At 36.0% G+C, this 24226-nt stretch overlaps 1 protein-coding gene across 3 annotated transcripts in view; it reads right to left on the bottom strand.

Moving 5' to 3' along the window:
- Positions 1–24226, bottom strand: part of GRID2 (glutamate ionotropic receptor delta type subunit 2) — a 1513083-nt gene that overhangs the window by 287631 nt on the left and 1201226 nt on the right. The gene's annotated exons all lie outside the window — the stretch shown is intronic.

Below are 24226 nucleotides of genomic sequence, written 5' to 3'. Positions count from 1 at the left end.
GTGTAAGAAAAGACTACTGTTAGGGTATATGGCATTGATACAAATTATGAGAACACAAAATTATTATTGAAAGAAAAGTGAAAATTTCTAGTGGTAATGCAATGCTTTTTTTTGGTGAAGCTTCACAGGGGAAAAAGCAATTCCATCAAAGGCAAGTTACATTAGACAGCTAGATAATCATATAATAATTAGGTAATTTAAAAAATTTCAATATGTTATAAGCATTCGGTCTACATTCCTTTAGGTAGCAAGATATTTTTATAAAATTATAGAATTTACATAAGCAACATGTTTTGAAGTCAAATGTAAGCTTAAAAATTAGTAGTTAGGATAGTCATTATTTATTGAATACATACATGTTAGATAATTGATAGACATTATCCTAATGGAAATGCCTCACATAAAGAATTATTTGACCTATTTTAAAGATGAGGAGACTTAGATTGAGAGAATAAGTGACTTGATCGTGCGGTGTAGTCAGTGAGTGTGAGAGCTAGAATTCAAATGTGGGTCTGTCCAGCCCCAAAGACCATAGTATTTCCTATGCAAGATGCTGGTACTTATTTCTATATTTCTTTGGCTATATTTGCTTTAGTAGTGTGTGTGTTTGTGTGTGTGTGGTGTGGAGGTGGGAGGAGTGCTTTTTATTTGGATTAGAATACATTTCATGTTTCTGGAAAGCTGAAAACATATTCAGAATAACGCTCCAAGATTTTTAAGCCAATCTTTTGAGTTACAGATAGTATCTATTTGTCCCAGGTTATCCATCTCCAAATTGGTGGTTGATTTCCCTCCACTGAGTTTCTGAGTCCCTCTATATTTTCCAGCTTAAAGAACCAGTTATCATTCCACTGGAACTCATAGAATTTGTATAGTGTGTAGGTGCCCAACTCTAATGACTGACATTTAAGGATAAATATTGTGTCTCTGACATAGTGTTAAAATCAGTTGCTGGCACAGTTACAACTCACTAATTTTTGGGAATGGGAGCAGATGCTCTGAAACACTACACTGTACTTCGAACAAGAATGAATGCTCACAGAACTCTAAAACCATGAGCCATGAATCTCATGTAATGTTTACCTCTGACCTTTTGGTTTGTTTCCAGATAGAGTTTGCTAATGATTTCCTGAGGACCTTTCAACCAACACTAGCGTTAGGTAAAGACACTGAGAATATTCTTGCAGTTCACTGATCTCCATCATGTACAAAACTGTGTTGGAAAGAATACATTATGGACCATGTTTGTTAGAGGAGTATTTGTGCCAATTTCTAATAGTAACTTTCAGCAAAACTTAGTCTGCATTTTATTGAGTTTTGTGTTGTTGATGCATATTATTTACTCCATGGAAACAACCATGATAATTCCTTTTTGCTCTACACATCTATTGCATAAAATAATAAATTTAAACCATCCTATTTGAAGATAAAGTGTAATTCTAGAATTTTCTGGAATATTCTAAAACTATTGAACAAATTCTACTATTTGTAAAAGATAAACTAAAGTGATAATGTAAATGAATAACTGAGGCAAAAGCAAGAGTAAAATGAGCAATATAGAGCTAGGACGCAACTGAATGCCAAAGTGAGTGGGCATTTACTTGTGGGACATACCATAATTCTCTTGGTATAGTATGACAAAAATTTTGTTTAAAGAGAACAATTTGCTGTTTTCAGTGGTATCAGTACAACTGTATCAAAAACATGAACATTTTTTAACATATATCCTCCTGTTTAGTGGTGGATACCCAAAAGTGGTAACACAGGAAGAAGAAATGAAATATATCTACACAGGTTACAACAACAGTACTTGTTTGTTAAGTTTCTATAAATAGAAAGGTGAAGGCCAGATAGTTGCACACAGCACCATCTAGAACCTGCAGGTCTACGGATGGAGAAAGCCCACATTGCAGGACACCAGACACCCTACCAGTGCAAGATGGGCCCTTGGCTGTCTGACTCTAGGGCCCCATAGAGTTAGTACTACCAGACACTTGCCAGTACTATTGTAGTGTCTGGTAGTACTAGCAACCAAACTCAACTATAACTATCAGAAGGTTTCAATTTAATGGAGGTGAGATCACAGTTTAGAGTAATTTTTTTCAATGCCTTCATCTAAATATGTAAATGATTTGCCCAAAGAGTCATGCTGGTTAAATGCTGCTAAACAAGTTAGTGCTCCTTCTTAGACTTCAATGAAAAGAAAGCTAAAATAAAATGTTAAGACCTTTAATATAGGCAGTTTTCCGTCACATAGCTTTACCTTAAATGTTAGCTTTACAGCCTGATAATAAAGAGTTTTAACACAAACTCTTTAGTTGGTTAATACAAACAGTATTAACCAACTAAACAGTAGTTTAGCTGGTGAAGTTGTTTGGTACACAATAAATTTCTAGAGGAATATCTTAACATATTGCCTATGTGAAGTTGCTGGTGTTACAAAAAAGGCAGTTTATATTCAACATACTTCAAGTTTAGAATGGCAGAGCATCTTGTAATTTAGAACAAAGGCCTTTTCCCTCTAGTAGTTTCTGACATCGAGTGCAACTTATAAATTTGCCTTGAGACATGTTTGCAATAAAAATTACAGGTTGTCTGATTCAGCATGTTCCATTACAGTGCACTAAGGTAGCACCAAAGATGACAAAAATAAAATGACTGAAGCAAAATGAAGGGAACACAAATAGCTTATTACAGAATGAAAAGGCCATTTCAGGAGCCCAGTATAGAAAGAGAGTGACTATTACAAGTGGTCACTTTGTTATTTTCATGCTAAGAAGAGTTTAGAATAAGATTAGCAGAAATTCTGTAGCCTATATTATCAGCCTCTAAAGGAAATATTGTTATTTCCTTTAGAGGTTATTGGTTATTCAACAAATGGTAATCTTCAGAAAATTGTATCTGAAGGTCAAAATCCGAGTGCATATTATTTAGACATGCCCAATCATTGTTTTAAAATGGAAAACAACCATAGAATCATTAATAGGCACTTAATATATACATTAATTTACCATGGCAAATACTGACATTTCTTTTTTTTTTTTTTTGAGTTGGAGCCTCACTCTGTTGCCTAGACTGGAGTGCAGTGGTGCTATCTCGGGTCACTGCAACCTCCGCTGCCCGGGTTTAAGTGATTCTCCTGCCTCAGCCTCCCATATAGCTGGGATTACAGGCACCTGCCACTGTGCCCGGCTAATTTTTGTATTTTCAATAGAGACGGGGTTTCACCATCTTGGTCAGGTTGGTCTTCAACTCCTGACCTCGTGATCCACCCACCTAGGCCTCCCAAAGTGCTGGGATTACAGGCGTGAGCCACAACGCTCGGCCGGCATTTCTTTTTTAACAATAGACATTTTCTCAGGTGATGGAAGGAATGGGAAAATTGGCCAGGAGCAGTGGCTCACGCCTGTAATCCCAGCACTTTGGGAGGCTGAGGCTGGCGGATCACCTGAAGTCATGCGTTAGAGACCAGCCTGGCCAACATGGAGAATCCTGTCTCTAATGAAAATACAAAAAAAATTAGTCAGTCGTAGTGGCAGGCACCTGCAATCCCAGCTACTCGGGAGCCTGAGGTAGGAGAATCTCTTGAACCCAGGAGATGGAGGTTGCAGTGAGCTGAGATCACGCCACTGCACTACAGCCTGGGTGACAAGAGCAAAACTCTGTATCAAAAAAAAAAAAAAAAAAATGTGGGGGGAATCTATAGTACTCCAGAGTAATCTGTTGTGAGCATATGTATAACTCATACCATACTCCATTTCTCTGCTTAGCCACATATACTCACATAAAACAGTGAATAGTCACTCTGAGAATCCATTAAACTTGAGCTCTCTTCTCTCAAACCCACACTCACTCATGCGCACAGTAAAAAATGAGGGTCTATAGCTCTAAGTGGTGGATGATAAAAGAAAGCAAATGCTTTGCTGCTCTAATGAGCCTTATCTTCTCAACACTTGACTGAGATTATTCTTTTATTCCTGCTACTGCTCTCTGATCAGACTAGCGTCAACCTGTGGGTACTGGACAATACTGACAGCTTACAGGTAAATGATATTTAGTTATTTGTATGAACAGTACATACACTGAGGAACTGTGTAATTTAGGGCAATTAAAAATTTTAAAATTTGTGTGGCTTTAGGTTGCTGTAAAACTCTTTCTATGAGAATAATAAACACTGAAACCCTTTTCAAGCATTTAAAATTAATTTTGTGTTGGCCTCAGTGATTCATGCCTGTAAAGCACTTTGGGAAACTGAAGCAGGCGAATCACTTGATGTCAGGAGATTGAGACCAGCTTGGTCAACATGGTGAAGCCCTGTTTCTACTAAAAATATGAAAATTAATTGGGTGTGGTGGTGCACACCTGAAATCCCAGCTACTTAGGAGGCTGAGGCAGGGGAATCACTTGAACCTAGGAGGCAGAGGTTGCAGTGAGCAGAGACTGTGCTACTGCACTTCAGTTTGGGCAACAGAGAGGGACTCCATCTCAAAGAAAAAAATAAAAATAAAAAATGAAAAAAATTGAATTAATTTTGTTACATGTTACACTCTGATATTAGATTTATCTGACAGCACAGCTTTAACACTGAGTAGGTTAGATTTTAAAGTCAAGCATATCTGTCAAATCAGTTTTTGATTGGGTTATCTACTGTTTTTTATAAAGATTATGATAATGATGATTTCTCCTTCCACAATGCTTTCGATAAATTATTTCTATTGGTATTTTTTTGTGGAAGTTCTCCCTCGCCCGGCAGTCAGGTAATTCTTTATAAATATTGTTAAAGAAGAATTCATGCATTTAAGTAGAATAAATAAGTATAATTTCCCTTCCAAGGATGAGATTGTGTGACTTTATGATACTAAATGGTCATCAATTTCTGCAAAGCAAACTCTTTGGGACATTTATATGACTTTATATTAATTAAATAATGTTATATTGAATATGTTGCTAAAAATACATCTCTAAAACTGTCAACTGTTCTTTAAAAAATCTAATGCCTAACCACTCTGTGGTAACCTTTCACTCATATTCTTTTCCTATTTTCCTTTAACAAGAGAGTAGATGTTACCATCCAAATAAAACTTAAATAATTCTCATAAACCTCTCTGTCCCGTCTCCATCTTCTTCTTCTTCTAAGATGTAAAACTATATTTAGCCTGGTTGTGTGGCATGCTCACCAACAACTGACAAGACTGACCTGCCAGCCTGGCTTTGGGGAATTGTAAGTCTAATCCCATTTTTTTATGGGATGGAACAAGTCAACTTAAGTCATCACATCAGAAGAGATTTTTCTTCAGAGGGAGAAAAACGGAATGTGGCTGATAGGATAGGCACTGTATGCTTCAGGCAAAAGGGCTGACAGTGGAAAAGAGACAAATAAGAGTATATGACAAACATCCTCCAACTCAGTTTAGGTTCCCCCAACCCTTCTCTTCCTAATTTTCCCCTTTGGATGTTGATTTCAGCAACTGTCAAAAGACAGATACTGTTACAGCCCGTTAGCAACCATAAAGAGCCTGCCTGTCCATTGGTTGCAGCAGCTGAGAGCTGTCCTTCGAAGTGCAGTGACAAGTTTTCCAGCATAAAAAGTGATCCAAAATGTAGCACTTAAAAGAACAACTAGGCTGGGTGCGGTGGCTCACACTTCTAATCCCAGTACTTTGAGAGGCTGAGGGGGGTGGATCACCTGAGGTCAGAAGTTTCAGACCAGCCTGACCAACAGGGAGAGACCCCGTCTCTACTAAAAATACAAAATTAGCTGGGTGTGGTTGCACATGCCTGTAATCCCAGCTACTTGGGAGGCTGAGGCAGGAGAATTGCTTGAATCCAGGAGGCAGAGGTTGCAGTGAGACAAGATTGCTCCATTGCACTCCAGCCTGGGCAACAAGAATGAAGCTCCATCTCAAAAAAAAAAAAAAAAAAAAAGAACAACTAATATGCCAGGAGGGTGGATTTGGGTGGTTGAGGCAACCTGAGAAGGCAGGCCAACCCTGAGAAATACTGCCAACAGCCCAGCACTGGGCTAACTCTTAGTTTCTAAAAGCATGAATTGTGAAGACATAAATATTTGTGTTTCAATATTTGGTAAAATTATTCAAACTTCTTTAAAATGCAATGTCTTTCTCTACTGGGCAGGAGAAATAATACTTTTATATTAAGATATCTTGAGGTTTGAATTAGATATTGTTTGTGACACTTTTCTTAGTAATTAGCTCTCTATGAACACTTAATTACCAATAGTACAATTATTGATGTTATTATGATTATCACTATTAATTTGTTCTCTATTATGGTTTCTGGAATTGCTGTATCCTTATTTCCTATCAATTAGATCCATTCTCACCTAATCCCCTTCCTTACCTGTGGCTCTTTAACTTCCCCACCTCGTCTACTCTGTCGTCAAGTTCTGTACATATTATCTCCTAAATTTTGTAAATCTGTCACCATCTTTGCCTTTCCATGTCTAATGGCCTTGTCATTTCTACCTAGATGATTATTTTTAAGCCTTTTCCCCATCTCTGTTCTCACCCACCACGAATCCATTATTTAGCACAGCTAAACTGTTCTTTCTGATATGCAAATATGATCATACTGCTGCCTTATTTAATTATTGCCCATGTACTTCACTGCCCTTAAAAATAGTTTACACTCCTTAGGCTTCAAATTCCTTCCAAAATTTGGCTTAAGTGTTTTCTATTTTTGTTCTCAGAAACAACCCTTTGCCTCACTCATATTTACAGTATGAGCCAAACACCATTTCTTCATTGCTGGCTGCATCACAGGTGCATGTCTTCGTAGGTGTCTTCCTGGCATAATATTCTTCTTTGTCTACCTTGAGAATTCCTTCCTTTCAATATGAAACGTCACTGTCTCTTCAGTGCTCTTCTAACACTTGGACTATGTTCACATTTTAGCATTGTGTTTAGGAATTGTACTTGTTTATTTACCTCATCAGAATATACATTGCTAGTTCCCATGATTTTTTAAAAACTTCATATTTGAAATCTAGATATAGCCCAGGGTCTGGAAAACAGTCAGCAGTCAATGAGACTTACTTGTTTTACGGTGGTCGTCTTTACTAGAATGATATTTCACTTTGAGAAGTAAGCATTCCCTGAAACTAGCGTGGCATAAAAATTACATTTTAACTATGTATTGTTAGCCATTCTATAGCTGACTAATCATGGCCAGAAGCATTTGTAGTTAAACAATCAAAAACAAAATAAAAAACCTAAAAGCCTTTTTAAAGGAATATTTGGCAATTTCCTCTGTGACATAATCAGCTGGAAAAGCTTTATTGAACCTCCAGTGAATTGCCTGCCAAAATATTTTGCCACATATGTAAAATAAATAAATTCAGAGGCAAATGAAATAAAAAGAAAACCCAAACAATTAGGATAAAAAAACACATTCTAAAAGCTGAGGGTATAGTCCACGATTCTGGTGGACGTAGGACCTGGTACAAAGTAGAATGTCTGTTCCCGAAAGAGTGACTTATCTGAGCAGTGCAGACAGAGAGAAGATAAAAAATACATGGACTGAGTGATTTTTGACTGAAATATTGGAAGCAAACTGAAATGGTGAAAAAAATTGCTTAAGCACCTCTGTTAATTGAAATGCTTATAAATATATAAAAGAATTCATGATTTTAGTAGACAAAGAAGAGATATGCAGCAGAACAAGGAGAGGACAGTCACCTTTGATAATGTTGAGAATTATTACAGGGGATTTTTTTTCCTGTTTGAATATTTAGATAAAGAGGAGGAAGGAGGGTATGTATGTTCTATGGAAGGTGGAAGGCTTATTCCATCTTCCTATATGTGGCATAGCCAATGGCCACCTATTCTTTGAGAAGCCACGTTCCTATCTTAGTAGCTCCTTGTTCTTAGTAAAGTTTTCTTAATTACCTCAGACACAAGCTTGCAAAGTGTGATGAAATATAAAGATATCAAGAGTGTATGGGGGGATAAAAAAGGACTCCTGATGTTTTTCAGATGGTTTGGTCCATAATTAAGAGTTCAGTGAAATCTATTTTTAGTGCCTGAAGGGGTATCCTTATTTAATGAAAGCAGGCTCAGGAGAGTTTTTAGCCTATTAGCACTAGGTTTTTACTTTTAAAAAGATTAATGTGAAGGTCATGTTAATGGAAGACATAGGGATCTCTCATAGAAGATTAGATTGTACAGCCTAGAGATATTCCTCATGGTATGGAGTAATTCAGGCAGAACCCAGAGACAGCAATCTCTAATGGAGAGAATGTACCAGCACCAAAGTGCCTGTGTCTTCCTTCCTCTTATGGTGCCAGAGTCTTCTCCTCCTCAACATAGCAGAAGCCTTTGGAGGAGCAAGGTGAGGTCTGAGGCCAATGAGGTAGAATGATACCAGTCAAGGTAGAGAGTTAGGACTCCATTTTTGGAAACTGAGAGGATTTCTCAAATGAAGCATCATTCTAGATGGAGAGGGTGTTTTATAAGAGGTGCCACAGAGCAACAAAGAGGGTCACAAGATGAGCATGTCCATGTGTAATATTCAAATAAGGTCTAAATGATGTAGCCTTTTCTAGTCCCTTCATTCTGTCTCTCTCCCCACTCCTGTCCTGAATCTTTCATCTTCCCCCTGACCTTCCTCATGTGACACAACAGAATACATTATATAAAAGACAGCTTCAGGTCATTCTGCTTTGAACTCCTTTAGAATGCCTATTTCATTTTTTATTTTTTAGAGCTGTTTACATAGCCACCAGAATGTAAAGTGTGCTTGGTCTAGAAAAAGTATGCAGCAATATCATGAGAAGGGCACCTCTACCTTTCAGAACATGGTCCTCCTGTGGTATATTGGATTACAAGGTGCGGGGATTACAAGGTGCGGGGATTACAGCCCAGCAGATGACACTGAAGTCTTTCCTGACAGACTTGGGAAGATTTTCTGCACTCTCTCCCCTCAAAAGGAGTCTGGGTCACCTCTACCCATATGGTAGAGACAGGATGGTCATAGGTAAAATTGTAAGTATATGTAAAGTAAATACCCTTGGGAAAGGTGGACGTCATGGACTACTTAGGGGAACATCCTCTTGCATTTAAAAAGATCTGGACTTTCCATACAAACTTAATAGTTCAGACTTGTGAACATGGCAGGTCATTTTAGAGAATCTAAAGGAAGACAGAAATGCTGCATTTCCTACCATAGTTGGCTATGGCCATTAAAGATGATTGTTAAACTCTCTCCAAAATGATGGTGTTATACAAATGCAAGAGAACAGTCATCTGAAAATCTGGCTGACTTGTCTGATTTCTTTTTTTTTTTGGAGACGGAGTTTCGCTGTTGTTACCCAGGCTGGAGTGCAATGGCGCGATCTCGGCTCACTGCAACCTCCGCCTCCTGGGTTCAGGCAATTCTCCTGCCTCAGCCTCCTGAGTAGCTGGGATTACAGGCACGCACCACCGTGCCCAGCTAATTTTTTGTATTTTTAGTAGAGACGGGGTTTCACCATGTTGACCGGGATGGTCTCGATCTCTTGACCTCGTGATCCACCCGCCTCGGCCTCCCAAAGTGTTGTCTGACTTCTTGACCCACATTACAAGCTAGAAATTAATTGTGTCACATCATGAATCCTGAAATGTGGCAGACACTGTATTTTTCTAACACAAACCTCAAAACTCTGACAGTGTTGACAGAAGTATCATTTATGACACTTTTCTCTATTCTAAATGGCTATTAGTTAACAAACAAATATTTGGTACATATACATATATATACACATATATATCATGAAAGACTATTTTAGATATATTATATTTAATATATGTGTATGACACATAAATGGAAAATATAATATATATTAATTAAGTAAAACTTCACCATCAATGGTCCTAGTATTCTGTATGTTCAATTACCCTGCAGTTTTCCTGTGCATGGTATAAAGCATGTATAGCTTCTTTTTTACATATCATGAAAAAGCTGCAATACTTACTTACCTCAAGACACTAAGAAGAAATATGAAATTATCTTAAATTTCATGGCCAGCATTTTACTACATTACCATTGATTACAGGCTGATTGTAAAATTTATGTTAAGATGATACCCTTGAATAATGCAATAGACTTCAATAGTGAAATAGGGGATATTCATATTCCTGTATCCCTGAAAATTCAGGAAGAACTTCACTAATTCCCATTAATTTCTCTGGAAGAATCAGATTTTTAAATGATGTTAACAAAAACGTTCAAATCATAATATCAGAGAGTTTAAAGAGTTACCAGAGGCATTACATAATATGATTAGCTATCTTAAGGCACATGAGCCAGCCTCTAAAACTGACTTCATGTTTTTTTATATGAAAATCTAGTGACTTAGAAAACTTAACACAAGGGAGTCCTTGTGTTTAGCTCCAAAATCTCATGTTTCACAGAAAACACTATTTTGTTCTCAATGAAAATGGACAATACCTACATACTACCTCTAGTACAATTTTTCTGTATGAAATAAAACACTTCTTTTTCATTTTCCTCCTTTAGCCTTCTCTTTGTCAAATTAAATACTAAAATCTTCTAGTTGTTATCCATAAGATATATTACTTCCATTTTTTATGCTGTTATAAACTAAGCCTTTTTTTCTCTTGTATTATAGTTTTTGTATAATTTGTGAACCTTCTAAGTAGGTCATGGTAGTCTTTAAAAGGCTTAAACAACTTACATGCTGCTAGGTGACTCTGATCATTTTAATGATTTAATGATTTTAAAATGAACATTAATGCCAATTGCAAATTTATAATTGACAGATGGTTTAAGCTGAAACTATCATAGACATACACAAATATACGCACACAGATTGTTTTTCCCATCTCTGAGCGAATTATCACCTATTTGCCCTATTAAACTTCATTGTACTCTAATCACCTTGTTTAATTTGTCAAGGTCCTTATACATTCCTACAGTGTAGTTGTAGTCAATAAGCACCCCTACTCAATACAGAGTAATCTGCATATTTAATAAACTTACTCCCTATTCCATACTTCAAATCAACACTGAAAATGTTAATTAGAATCAAGACTAATGCTGACTTATGGAAAAAAATTATTCAATATACCCTCCAAGGCTGACATTGAACCATTGATCACTACCTTGCATATGGCCTACTAACAAGCTCTGAAACAATAATATATAATAATGCTACATGAAACAATGACCCAAATAAAATACAGTGTATATTCAAATGAGGAATCAATAATAATTTGTATTTTTTCCTCTATAAGATCTTTTGAGGAGCTCAAAAACATTAATCATACTATCAAAAATTTCATAGTGGGAAATAAAAGACTAGGAGAAATAAGTTACCATGAATACGTGTAAGCTAATTTAATAGCCTATTTAAAGACACAGTGAAACATTATTGTCAAAGTAAGGTAGAAGGCCAAAGTTTCAGTGAAGTGTCCAATGAACATGACTGAAACCAAAAATCCTGGCTCTTCATAACACAGAACAGGGACCAATTTCTATTGATAACTTAACATTTTCCAAATGCGAAAGATACATTCCTCTTCTCAGTCTAGTAGGTCTGTGAATTTCTCAAAATAATTTCTTTATTTTTATTCTTAGAATGATTCAGATAAATTATCCTCTATTCTCAAGTAAGTGATATTTCCTTTTTGAGGAATTTCAATGAAAGTTGGTATTAAATGCATATCTTGATGTCTTAGAGCCAGGTCTTATTAACTGTTACTTTGTGATTATAAATGCCCAAACTGTTCTGCAAATGTGCTCCCCACCCCCAAGTCAACAGCAAATCTTGAGAACTCTGTAGCATCCCTCTAAGAAAATGATAATCATCATCTGAATAAATCCAGCCCAGCTAGCCAGCTTTAGACCTTATTCCTCACCTTCCTCACCACTTGCCATTAGCTAGGGTATCTGGCTTTTATTTAGCCTCATCCCTCCTTAGTATAAGGGCTTGAGAAATGGGGCCTGTAGCAGGTGTGTGTGTGTGTGTGTGTGCACATGCATGTGCGTGTGTGTGCATGTGTGTGTGTGAGTGAGTGTGTGTAGAAGTGGAGGAGAAAGCCATTAAAATAAATTGAATATATTTAGATGACAGGAGCTGTGGAGGAACTAAGAGCATCAGATAACTTATGGGGCCAAACAGGTGCTTAGTATAGAGTGTGGAGGTCAGCACACCAAGATCACTGGCATGACGGAGAGGCCAGGGAAACAAAGGTGAGACTGCAAATAGAGAAACAGAAAAAGAAAATAAGAAGATATGACAAAAAAAAGTTTTTTTTTTTCAGGTTTCCCTTTCAACTTAAGATATCTGTTGTTCAGGTTTTCATGAGTATCAGTTTTATCTCAGACCTTGTTTAGTAAGTTACCTCATTGGTATAGTTGATATAGAATTCTATGGCTGAAGAGACATGGAAAATAACATTATTCGACCCGTGGAACAAATATTTGTGCAGTGAGCAAAGAATTGGATCACTTTTTTTAAAGACAAAAAACTGAAGTGCAGAGTGTTTTTAAAATTAGCCTTATTTTTTAGTAGGAGAAAAGAGACTTGAACCTGTCTTCAGTCTCCTTTAATAGTATTCTTCTGCCAAACAGCCTTGCTTGGCAACTCCAGTCTTGCTGATTTTCATCACTACTCTTCCCCCAGTAATTTCACAAAAGCATGCTCCATACTCAAACTATGTCCTCCAGACGTTGTTTGAGCACTCATATGTCTTCCACAGTTTCTAAGATGATCTTCTTCTGAACAAGCAGAATCAATCTAGACAAATCAAATCCTTCTCTGTTTCTCTGTCTTCCCAATCTTGTTCCTTAAAGCCTAGAAACCTGTTAAGTACAGTACTCGAGAATATAAATTCCTCTTTTTCATTTCTTGTTATTTTCCTTCCTCACTGAAGTCTGCTGAATAAATAAATTCTATCTACCACAAACTTATAGATATGTTTAAAAAAAAAAAAACCCTATGCTTGGTGTATGCTATTTAGTCATTCTGGACAATAAATGAAAAATATAATATATATTAATTAGGTAAAACTTCATTTGAGTACCGTACTTTTGAGTACCGTACTTAACAGGTTTCTAGGCTTTAAGGAACAAGATTGGGAAGAGAGAGAAACAGAGAAGGATTTGATTTGTCTAGACTGATTCTGCTTGTTCAGAAGAAGATCATCTTAGAAACTGTGGAAGATTATTAAATTGCCAAAGTTTTTGTCCTGGTAAGCTCAGTGTAAACAGGGTCTATGGAAATGTTGATATAGCCCCGTTCCTGGGAGCCACAGACGAAGTGTGAGACAACTTTTAATTAAATGCACACTGAAGAGTGGCTTCGAAAGACCAATATACTTCTAAGAAGTTTTAATTTTTTTCCAAAAGAAAGACAAAATTCTGTCTATGACATCTAGATGGCTGTATGTTTGGAAAACATCCATCACTGTAGTACTTAAGTGCTAGGACAAGCAAGCCATTTCAGCACTAATGATACAGAGTAAGGAGACGAATGTCTTCCTCTGCTGCAGCGCTTGTGTGTTCTGGAGCTAAGCCTATACAATTCTGTATTAAAATGAAACATAAAGGCAGTATAAGCCAGGTCTTGCCCACTTCATCCACCTTGATTTTGGCTGCTCCTAATAAAGTATCCAATTCCCCATTGAGAGCTATAAAAAAAGGCTCCTACTGGAAGTCTGAAGCGTGAGTGGGTGACACAAAGAATATTTAGAGAGCATACCATTTTGGGTTTCTTCTCTTATCCTTGAATAACCGGACAGAGACATGTCTTTCATAGTTCTATATAATTTTTTTAGTGGGTTACACATACAAGTCATGGAGTTTCATACTCTCAGGTCAGAATCTAAAAAATTTCTTTCTGGTTCACTCAGTGAGTGAATATTTACTTGTAACCAACTAAGTACTCACGCAATACACTGCATAAGGCACTGAACTGGTGCAAAGGTGATAAAACAACCCTCAAGAATATGTATTTTAATAGGGAAGTAAAACAAGTAGAATAATATTCCAATACAGGTGTAAGTGAGGTAGATGTGAAGTGGTTCAAAAAAGGGAGACATTAAATTTAGTTATGATATGTGGCAAGGCTATATAGAATAAGTGGATTTTGAAAGCTGTATTATGAGAGGGGTAAGTAAAGATAAGTTAGGAGAGAAAACTTGCCTGGCAAATATGTATCCTGACCCAGGGTTCTTGCCAGTCTTTATCAGTAGCAACCTGGCTTCAGTACTAGTTAGTTACTAGCTAAGGTGACATAACATAGTGAATCATTCTTCCAAGTCCTTATTTATGCCTAAATTCAGATAATGCTTGCAGAAGCGTCAGATTTTTGTTTATTTGTTTTGCTTTTACCTTTGGGGGAATGAGAGGATTAAGTAGCAGGGCAGAAAGACAACTCTCAGCAAAACAGACCATAGGTAGGGTGGTGACAACTGTGTCAGAAACAGAAGCTGCATCAGCAAGGAACTTTGAGGTTTAGGTGAATTTGGTCAGAGGAACAATTAATGCATAGAATTATGGACAAAATGATAAAAGCACCATGAAAAATGGGGCAGAGAGAAAGACAGTCCAAGGAATCTACGTGAGTGCCTGCAGAACACGTAGAAGAATGGAAGCAAACGTGAGACAGGGGATGTCCAGGAGCTGTGCTAATCATGCCTTTTGGCTTTTCTTTTTTTTAATTAATCTTTACACTAAATTAATGACATTGAATCTATCCCCTTTTTTACTGTTAGGGAAAATAAGGCTTATAATAATTATGGAATCCTGACAAGATCATTGAGCTATTAAGTGTCAAATAATTTGAATGCAGATTTGTTTGAATCTAGTCTCCCATTACTATGTTTTGGATACCACATAACTTAGAAATACCTGGAATTAACTTACTGCTGCCATTAATTCTTTCCTACAAAGCTTTCTTTATTTTCTAAGAAAGTTATAGTCACCCTTATGGGTGTCATTTATTCATTTATTTCATAAAGAAAGGTTTATTGTATTCGTAATTGGCAAACGGTATGGTCCCCTGGTAAGAAGTTCTAATGCTAGATTGCCTGGGTTTACTAGCTTTTAGCTTCATCATTTACAAAATAGAGATGATAATAACGTATCTCTCATGGGGCTATTATGAAGACTAAATGAGAAAACCCTTGCAAAGTATTTAGAAAACTAGCTGTCACACAGCAAGCACTCAAGAAATGTTACCTGCTTTTATTCATACTATTGCCAGGTACTCTGACAGGCACTCTAGCAGTACCAAGATGAATATAACCTATTCTTTGCTTTTGAAGAATTTAAAATCTCAAAGAGAAGGTATATGTGTAGTAATGACTAATTATAACTGGAAAAATAAAAGATACCAGAGGAGAAGGGGGTTTTGAGGCACTTCAGGGAGAGAGAAGAGCATGTAAACTTCCAGAGGGGCATGCAGTCCCGTGAGTCTGGTTTGACTGAAGCATGAAAAAGTGTGAGAATTCATTGGTGCCACTGGACAGAAATGTGGATGGACCAGAAGGGCTCAATATGCTTTGCTAATGGAGCTGCAGTCATCTTGACTGGATGAAGTAATAAAGTTTTTTAAGCCAATTTTGAGGATGGAAAAAGGTAACAGTCTGGACTCCACACTCCAGTGGATAAACTGCAATGGGAAGAGGATGGAGAGAGAGGAGCGATAGTTAAGGTAAGGGAAAAGAAAATAAGATGTGAAGCAGCAGGCAGGGACAGTCATGATCTTTTATTGACTCATATCAATAAAGGGAAGAAAATCAAGACTTGGAGAAAAAGATGGAGAAGAAATAGAAGAGGGGAATATAGTTAGCCTCTACCTTATTTTAAAAATAGTTTTTTAAACAAAGGATGTAATCCACTAAATGAGCTAATAAAGAAAAATCACCCAAGCATACCAATCAATAAAAAATAAAAGCATTTGTCAAAGTCCAACACCTATTCATGATGAAAAACACATGGAAAATTAGGAATAGAACTTCCTTAAGTTGAAAAATAATGTTTACAATAAAAAACTCTTTGCAGATAATGTCACACCTAACAGTGAAAGACTGAATGCTTTTCCAGCAAGATCAGGAACAAAGCAGAGATGTTCACTCTCACTATTCTTAATTTGACAAATGGAAGTTCTAGCCAGCAAAGAAAAAGCAAAATAGAAAATGAAAGGTATAGAGATGAGAAAGAAAAAGGATACAACCACCTGATTTTGTAAATGGCATAAAGTGTACCTAGAAAATCCCAAAGAATCTCCCGGAAACTCCTAGAACTAATAAATGAGCTTAGCAAGATTACAGGATAAAATCAGCAGACAAAAAACAATTGTATTTCTGTATCCTAGTAATGAATATGTGAAAACCAAAATTAAAAATTCAATTGCTATGATTTTAATACTTATGTCCCTTCCAGAATTCATATTGAAACTTAATCCCCAGCTCAACAATATTAAAGTCGGACCTTTAGGAGACAATTAGGCCATGAAGGCTCTGCTATCACGGCTGGGATTAGTTCCTTATAAAAAAGTCTGACGGAATGAGTTTAGCCCCTATTGACTTTCCGTCCTTTCTGTCATGTGAGGACACAGCACAGCAGTTAAGGTACCACGTTGGAAGCAGAAACCTGGCCCTCACCAGACTCTGAACCTGCTGGCACCTTGATAATTGGACTTCCCAGCATCCAGAACTGTGAGGAAATAAATTTCTATTCTTTATAAATTACTCAGTCCTAGGTATTTTGTTGTGGCAGCACAAATGGATTGAGATACCAGTAACATTTACAATTACTCGAGAAAAAGAAATACCTAGGTATAAATCTAACAAAACATGTATAAGACTTGTACAATGAAAATTATAAAACGCTGATAAATCAAAGCAGAGAGAGACATAATATGTTTATCGATTGGAAGACTCAGCATATTAAAGATGTGAATTCTCTCTCCAATTGATGTAATGCAATTTCTTCAAAATTTCAGCAATATGTTTTGTAGATATAGATAAGATTATTCTATAATTTATAATAAAAAGATGAAGAAACTAGAATACCTAAAATGATTCTGAAAAAAATACTAGGTGGAAAAGATCACTCTACTCAATTTCAAGATACAGGAATCAAAACCGCATTACTGGCAGAAGGACACTCAACCTAGATTAATGAAACAAGAAAGGAACACAGAAACAGTCTCACATAGTATGACCAACAAATTATTATATTTTTTTTACAAAGGTGCAAAACAATCCAATGAAGAAAAGACAGTCTTTTCAGCAATGCTGCTTGAGCATCTGAATATCCACAGTCAAAAATTAAACCTAAACCTTACACTTTATACAAAATTAACTCAAAGTGGATTAAATATTTAAATGTGTAATGTAAAACAACAAAACTTCTTTTTTTTTTTTTTTTGAGACAGTGTCTCAATCTGTCACCCAGGCTGGAGTACAGTGGCGTGATCTTGGCTCACTGCAGCCTCTGCCTTCCAGGTTCAAACAATTCTCCTGCCTCAGCCTCCTGAATAGCTGGGATTACAGATGCACACCACCATGCCAGGCTAATTTTTTGTATTTTTAGTAGAGACAGGGTTTCACATGTTGGCCAGGCTGGTCTCAAACTCCTGACCTCGTGATCTGCCCGCCAGGCCTCCCAAAGTGCTGGGATTACAGGCATGAGCCACTGCACCTGGCCAAAATTATGAAACTTCTAGAAGAAATAGGAGAAAATCTTAAGAATCTAGAACTTATTGAAAAGTCCCAGACATGAAACCAAAAGCACAATCCATAAAATGAAAAAAAAAATGATAAATTGAACTTCATCAACTTTTAAAACTTTTGTTCTATGATGAACCTTGTAAAGAGGATGAAAAGACAAGCTACTACAGACCAGGAGAAAGTATTTGCAAACCACCTATATGACAAAGCCTTTGTGTGTGAACTATGTGAAGCACTCTTAATAGTAAACAAACAACCCAATTAGAAAACAGGCAACAAGCATGAAAACGTCTTTTATGGAAGACAATAAGGGTTAAAAATAAGCCCATGAAAAGATGTTTAATACCACTACACAATAAGAAAATGCAAATTAAAACCACAATGAGACATCACCACATACCTATCAGCATAGCTTAAAAAAAATAGTGATACCACCAAATGCTGGCACAGATGTAGACATCTTTGATCTCTCATACTATGCAGGTAGAAATACAAAGTGGTACAGCCACTCTGGAAATTACAGTTTCTTAAAAACCAAACATACACTTACCACATGACATGGCAATTGTGTTCCTGGACATTTATGCCAGAGAAACAAACAAACAAATGAAAAATCCACAGAAAGCTGTCACATAAATGTTCTTAGCAACTTTATATGTAATAGCCCAAAACTTGAAACAATAAAAACGTCATTCAATAAGCAAATTGCTAAACCAACTGTGGTACATCCATAACATGGACTGCTACTCAGCAATAAAAAGCAATGAACTATTACATACAACAACTTGGGTAGATCTCAAGGATATTATGCTGAGTCAATAAGAAAGCCATTTTCAAAAGGCCACATACTCTATGATTCAACCTATATCACACTCTTGAAACGAAAAAATTAGAGAAAGGGAGAACACAGTAGTAGTTACCAGGGTTTGGGGTTGGTAAGAAAGCGTGCAAGTGACTATAAAGGGGTAAATGAGAGAGATCTTTGCTGTGATGGAATAGTTCTGTATCTTGATTGTGGTGGTTACAGGAGTCTACATATATAATAAAATGGTGCAGAACTATTTGTACACATTGTACCAATGTCAATTTCCTGGTTTTGATTTCGTAGTACTATCAGTTAATAAGCAAAAATTGGGGGAAACAGAGAGAAGAGAACATGACATCACTCTGTACTATATATTTTGAAACTTCCTGTGCATATATAATAACTGCAAAATAAAAAAATCATAAGAAAGTTTGTTCAAATATTAACAGAACTGGGCCAGGTGCGGTGGCTCAAGCACTTTGGGAGGCCGAGGTGGATGGATCACCCGCGGTCAGGAGTTCAAGATCAGCCTGGTCAACATAGTGAAACCCTGTCTCTACAAAAAATGCAAAAAACTAGCTGGACTTTGTGGTGGGAGACTGTGATCTCAGCTACTCAGGAAGCTGAGGCAGGAGAATCACTCGAACCCAGGAGGTGGAGGTTGCAGTAAGCCAAGATCGCGCCATTGCACTCCAGCCTGGGCAACAAGAGTGAAACTCCATCTCAAAAAAAAAAAAAAATATATATATATATATATATATATATGTATACACACACACACACACACAGAGAGAGAGAGAGAGAGAGAGAGAGAGAGAGAACTTACTGCTCTACGACAGTTTATGGATTATTAACACTTTGTCTTTCAAAATCTTACTGTACTTACCTATTTTCTCAAAACGGTCTTGTTTTACTTTTACAATCAGGAAAAAAATGCATTCAAACTTGCATAAAAATAAATCTAACTTCTTTTTTGTTGGCTCAAATCTAAAAGTGAGAGGCAGGATGGGGCCCAAGAATAGTAGACCTTGAGATGCAACTTTTCTGTAAAATTGCATATGAAGAGCAACCTAACCAGAGTCATTTCTAGAATTTCCTCAGTAGTCACTGTCTTTTGCTTGGTTAACTACAATGTAGTAAACAACATCCTCTCTTTAAATATCTTAAAATTAACTGAGGCAATATCCTTACATCCACTACAAATGTAAATGTTAGCCAAGAAACAAAGTTTCTTGAGCCAAATTTCTAAGTTACCTTTAATCCTCTAAGTATTCTCAAATTAAGTAGCCCTTGAAAAAAGTAGAGACATACTAGTGTCAAGTAGAGATATGCTAGTTAATTGCCGTAAATAGACATGCATTAGATACCTTTAATGACCTCCCACACACTTCTACAGTTTCTCCCTCCCACATGTCCTCCTCTCCACAGATAAAGCTGTCTTTCTACAATAATGTCACCCTCCATTTCCTCCAGGAAAAATTTCAAATTCCTTAACAAGTCTCACCATGACCTCGACTATTTAGTCCCACCTTTATTTTCTTTACAGAGCATCTGTCACTTGCTACCATTCTCTCTGTCCCCAGGCTTTAGTACCAAAATTTGGTGATACTTATATTTCTAAGCACAATTGGATCGTACTCACCTGTGAACACTTAGAAAAAAATTGCTCAATAATTATTTCCTTTTCAAAATGTAGACCAAAGTGAGGGCAAAAATCCTGTTACTGATACGATAGGGTAAAAGGGGACTTCTTTATTAACAGAATATTTATAAATCTCTTTCTGTGTCAATTTGGAAAGCAATGTTATCTCAGATTAGTTTGATTCAGTGGAAGCAATTTTTCAATATTTTCTTTACTCCAACATTAAGCATTATGGAGAATGAAAGCATTAACATAAAAATACAGTAGGATGTTGGGATCCCTTTAAGTAAATCCAAGTTTACTTGCAGCTTCTGGGAATGAAAAAACTCAAGTTTCATCACCAAAGACCAATCTGATTCTGAAGCTATTAATGTGAACTAGGTAGCTTTTTGAAAGTAATATTATACTAAAGGTAAACAATTAATGTTGATGATGCTATTACCCAGTGCTTACGCTGAAGTACCTTCAAAGCTTCACATGTTCCATTTCACCATTGCCACTCTTAGTCTAGTTATCAAGACAAAAAAATACATTCCATTTTCTAGGTGTTTGAAAACAATTAAATATATGTTGTCACCTCTCAATGGGAATGAAAAGGTCCAAATTTTCATGAGAGTCTTGTGGAAATGGCATTTTTTCCCCTTTAAAAACTGAACTGTGTCATACTCTGTCACATTACATCATATTAAACCACGGAACACGGTTATGTTGTGCTGCCCCCATCATTGAAGAGATATGAAATTAAACTTATGGGTTATCTTTTCCAGGGAAAACTTCCTTCCAAAACTTTCATTAAACAAGTGCCAGTTAGAGTAGATGCCCCATAGATATCTGATTTTGAAAATAAGGCAAAATTTTATGAAATTATTCAACTTTTCCAAAATAAATCTATTTGATTTCTCCTATCAAACTGCAAGACTTTCTGCCAACCATCAATTCAAAACAGCTGATTTCTCTCCCTCCTGCTGCCTGGTCTCTCTCTCTCCTCTTCACTGACATTCCTTTAACCACCTCTGCCCATCGCAGACTGAAGAAGCAACACTGAATTTTAGAAAGAAGCTATCGTTGGTATGTGTTTGCCAATGGCACAGGAAAATTGGGCTGGAAAAAGTGTATTAACATGCACTGCAGCTTCATTTAGTGATGAGCAAATATTATTAATATAAATGGTTAAGAAGCATGACTATTGAATGGTACTGTGAAAAAAAGGTTGTCTCTTCTAAGAAAAATTAGATATAGAGTTTTCCAAGAAACTTTGGCATTAGTTACAAATGAAACTTTGAACGTTTCTAAGTAAACACTGCAGGCAATTATGTTTACCAACACTGTTGAGGCATGAAATTAGAAGATATCTTTAAATTTGGGGAGGAAATCTGGCTTCTTTTAACTTATTTGGCTCTGCTTCTCTCCTTCCAAAATTGGTGCAGTGGTAATACTAGAAGGAAGTAGAGATTTATTATACCCACCGATGACTTTTAATAATGCCAGCTGGCATTGGAAAGGAATAATTTTTTAAAAAATGAATGCTCAGTTACTTTGGGTAGTAGAACTACACTTGAGGGAAACATCATGTGAAATTACAATCTTTTTCCATTAGGTTTTACTTTTAGATAAACCTATGGATGTAAAAATTTGAGACGGGCTTCTGTTCTCACTGCTATTGCATGAAATTTTAGATAAAAACTGGTGCTGGCAAAGTTAGCAATAACTAAATAAGTTAAATTTACAGACACCACAATGTATGCAACCTCAGAGAAATATCAGATCAAGTAAATTCAAGGAAACACCACTAGATTAAAAAAAAAAAAAAAAAAAAAAGAATTCAACAGGTAAGGCCATGGATTGGTAACTGATTGATGTGGGTTGGACTCTCAACTCTGACACTTATTGAGTGTGTAATCTTAAGCATTATCTTCCAAAACTCTGTTTCTTCATTCATAAAATGGCAATAAGAGGAGTACTTGTATTATTAAGGTTATTCTGTGGAAGAAGTGAGATAATACATGTAATGTACTTAACTTCTGGCTCATTATAAATTCTCAGTCAATGTTAACCATAATTTTTTGTCTGCTTTTATGATAGTTGTTGTTTATTGTATAGGATCAGTTATTTCATTAAAGTTTTCATGATTTATTTATTTAAAAATAAAGTCAGATGTGAACTACATAGAATTTTAGCTTTAAGGATGCCCAAAATATGACATGTTCAACCTAATTGTTAAGAAATATATTAATGAAATAAAATACTCCATTTTCATGTTTTAAAACTATTTTGCTATTTGCCATTTGCAACAACATGGATGAACTTGGAGTATGTTACACTAGGTGAAATAAGCCAAACACAGAAAGACAGATATTATATGATATCAGTTATCTGTAGACTCTAGAAAAGTCAAACTCTTGGAAAGAGGAGTAGAATGGTGGTTGCTAGGAGCTAGAGTATAGGGAAAATGGGGAGACATTGGTCAAAGGGTACAAACTTTCAGTTAGAAGATGAACAAGTTGTGGCAATCTAATGCACAGCATGAGTGATGCATTTGACTGTGGTAATTATTTCACAATGGACATGTATACTGAGTCATCACATTGTATATCTTAAATATATCTGATTTTTATTTGACAAACTATTTTTCTTAAAATGACTTCTATTGATTGGATTTGCCAAAGTCTTACCCTGAATGGTAGATACCAATCATAGATGTAATTAGTTCATGTTGGGATATATGCCTACATGCCTACAACACAAGTCACCTAACTTTTGAGGCTCTATTTCCTCAGACCAGTTGAGGATTTGGAGAATTTCATCCTTTACATCCCTTAGCGATAAAAAATGATATGACAAGTTTTTTCTTGTGTTCTCTAAAAACTAAGGTCCACATAGAAATTCAGGTTCAAGTATGGTATGGGAACTAACATGATGCGTTAGAATGTAGGCTCAGGAACCAGATTTAAGGTTGGTCTTTACTCAGTCAGTTACTAGCTGCAGACTTTGGTGAGTTACTTATCCTCTCAACTTTAGTTTTGTCATTTATAAAATGAGTTATTGATAGTATATATTTATGAAGATGATTATAAGTTTTAAATGAGCTAATGCATATAAAACACTCATCACAAAATCTGGCATTTTGTAAGTGATCAATAAATTTTTATTATTATTTTCATAATTTTAATCATTTCATTGATCTTTTGGCTGGGCTGTTGTAATCATTTTCATATTGGTTACAGTATGATGCTTATGGGGTCACCAGTTTAAGCTTTCCAACGTGGTATAAGTTTCACTCTGTATGATTTGTAATTTAGGTTACACACAGACCTGGTTACACAGACAGTAAGTTGGGGGAATATAAAGGTTCTGCATCAGAGGAATAATTGGAAAACAACTTGAGCAGCATGATTTGATGAGAGAAACTAGAAACATCATTTTTATGAATGGATAAAATAATTGACTACCTGTTAGCATTACTAGTTTTATATGGGAGTTTCAATTTGTATAATGAGAAAATTGAAAAAAATACCCTTATTTATAGATAATTAATTCTTAATCTTATTTTTTGATATTATGCTGTAAAAGTTTTATGGCTACTAATGAATATAATTTACATTCTTTTTTTTAGAAAAAATACTACTCATATTTTCTTTTCCAAACAAGTTACATTCCTAATGAATTCCCTGACATATCTAATTATTCTGATATTGAATTGCCAGCTTTTTGAGAAATGAGTGTTCAACTTTAGGAAAATTCAAGCTATCTTGTTTTGGGATGAATAAAACATGTTCAGGAAAATTTTTTTAAAACAATATTTAGGATATTATGTTCTAATAAGGCAGAAATTATATTGTGGTGTGATATTATAGCATGGAGCCACAAAAGCAAAGCTGGCTATGGTGGTGATAAAAGGCCCTCGGGCTCTAAGGGTTCAGGGAAATGGCATTTGTGAATTGAGACACTGGCTTAGGTAACTTTTAGGATTTAAATAAGTGCACCATAGTTAACGTCTATTTCCTATCATTCAACTGCAGCTAGTAAACAGCAGCGATAAGGACCACACGAAGTATAAGGTAATGAAAAGAAAAACAGAAT

Source organism: Aotus nancymaae, unplaced genomic scaffold (assembly GCF_030222135.1).
Source record: "Aotus nancymaae isolate 86718 unplaced genomic scaffold, 86718_ANA_hifiasm-v0.15.2.pri h1tg000006l, whole genome shotgun sequence".
In the NCBI taxonomy this organism is placed as follows: domain Eukaryota; kingdom Metazoa; phylum Chordata; class Mammalia; order Primates; family Aotidae; genus Aotus; species Aotus nancymaae.
The sequence above is the reverse complement of the archived record's forward strand: the minus strand, read 5'-3'. Positions and strand labels throughout refer to the sequence as shown.